Below are 2,095 nucleotides of genomic sequence, written 5' to 3' on the forward strand. Positions count from 1 at the left end.
ACCTGAAATCACATTTTCTTTCACATCATTATAATGGTCAAACTCAGGAGGAGGACGTGAGTTTTGCAGCGGGAACTAAATGTCCAAAGGTTTTATGACAACGTAGTTCTAATTTGATTTAAAAATGTACTTTTTAAAAACAGAAATTTTACACTATTGTATTGGACTATTTATGCATAGATGATATCGCCCGGCCAAATTGAGCTTTTTAAGGCAAGAATGTGGAGAGTTTGGCATGCTGATGGCATGACCATCGTTTGCTTGTGGTATGTGTTTGGCCTGATGCCACTCCAGGTCACAAATAAAGAAACATGACTGTGCAGCCCAGACAGGGTCATTACTGAGTGTCAGTGCAGGGCCTGGCAGTTCAAATGAAAGCACCATTGAACCCCAACCACAGTGACAAAGTATTGTCATTTCAATTGTCAATTACAACTGACAATGGCATGTTATTGCATCAAAATGGTATTACAACTGTCAAATGATGAAAAGGGAATCAAAGAGTAAAAAGCAATGTCTCTCCTACTCTCTCTCTCTCTCTCTCTCTCTCTCTCTCCGTGTGTGTGTGTGTGTGTGTGTGTGTGTGTGTGTGTGTGTGTGTGTGCGTGCGTGCGTGCGCGCGCGCGCGTGCGTGCGTGCGTGCGTACGTGCGTGTGTGCGCGAGCAAACTCGCTACGATCTCACTGGCTGAAGGGCTGGATGGCTTAGTCCAACCGCTTGCGATGAGAACCAGGCGCTCTCTATGGCATCCAGCGGAATAAACACCGGAAAAAATATCCGAACTCTCAATCACAGTTTAGTCTACAATTAATCAATGTGTGCTGCAAGGGTCCGGGAGATTTGTCGCTGCCGCAGCGGTGAGTCCCAGCTGTAGGTTTTATAGACTGTACCCCGACCATACGCAGTGCTGGATTTCGCAGTTCGATCTTCATATACCCGCGTCTCACGTGAACGAGATCAACAGAGGGCTTCACGCTCAAGCGTCGCGTCTCATGTTCGGCGTCCGGACGTCACCTGAGCTTCTGACACTAGATCGATAAAGGTAAGGTTCACTGGGGATCCGAATATTCATATTGTCTTGTTGAGGTTTTTACCGATTTTGGTGTGACAGCACGCGTTTTATTAGTACAGTATTGATCATATCAATGGCGTTATTGGCAGCGATAGAGCCCTTTCTGTTCATCTCAATCGATTACAAGGGGGTAAAACGGAAGCGGAGCTCTTTGCCCATTTTTTGCACGTTTTCTCTCCGTCGTACGAAAAAAAAAGCATTTAGTTTCCCCTTGAAACCCCTTGACCAGGGTCGCTCGATAAAAGGACATGAGGAAATTAGTATTCAAAGTTATTTCTGTGCGTCTGAACCAGATCATACCAACCAGACCTGTCTTCAAAAACCTATCGATCAATTTATAATCTGAACTAGTCACACGAGCAGATCTGACAGATATATTTTTTCTTTAGCTGTGAGTCAGAGATTTTGTGAAATGTTTTATGTAGCCTCGGCACGTTGCGCCGGCAATTGCAATGCATGACATATCAAACGAAAGCGCTGGATAAATGTCAGAAAGACGTGCGCGTTTATTTTTCAGTTCAGCGGGATGTTTCCGCCATGGACCATCTGATTGCAACACATACTTATCACTCGTACCTGAGCTGCAAAATGTGCTAGAGATAGATCGAAAGTGTTTAAATCTAACTCTCACGTGTTTCATCTCCAGTCACGCATATATGTTTTCCCAACGCTTTCACAAAAAATACGAGACAGTCATAAAGTTCCAAAACTGTTCAGCAGAGAACAGAGGTTATTGCACCGGCGCACTAGTTAATACCAAACCCTGCATGAGTCGTTTCAGTACCATGGACGGCGCCCGGCCGGCTTGAGAAAAAAAAAATCTATTACTGCATCCTCTAACTTATTAGCCTTGACCAATGGGATGGCCGCCAAAACATGAAATATTGTAGACCGCCTGCGAAGGGATTCTTCGCTAGTTTTCTAAACTATTTAACGCTCAACCCATACGTTCCATAACATTCACATTGTTTCAGTGCATGGCCTAAACTCTGACAACATTCAGACGCGACGATTCCTCCTATT

At 44.5% G+C, this 2,095-nt stretch overlaps 1 protein-coding gene across 1 annotated transcript in view; it reads left to right on the forward strand.

Moving 5' to 3' along the window:
- The first annotated feature begins 703 nt into the window (after nucleotides 1-703).
- elfn1b (extracellular leucine-rich repeat and fibronectin type III domain containing 1b) overlaps nucleotides 704-2,095 on the forward strand; it is an 82,520-nt gene continuing 81,128 nt past the window's right edge. The window contains exon 1 of the mRNA XM_076983299.1: nucleotides 704-1,042. The gene's annotated coding sequence lies outside the window, so the exon portion shown is untranslated. The remainder of the gene's footprint in view (nucleotides 1,043-2,095) is intronic.

Source organism: Brachyhypopomus gauderio, chromosome 20 (assembly GCF_052324685.1).
Source record: "Brachyhypopomus gauderio isolate BG-103 chromosome 20, BGAUD_0.2, whole genome shotgun sequence".
Classification (NCBI taxonomy): Eukaryota; Metazoa; Chordata; class Actinopteri; order Gymnotiformes; family Hypopomidae; genus Brachyhypopomus; species Brachyhypopomus gauderio.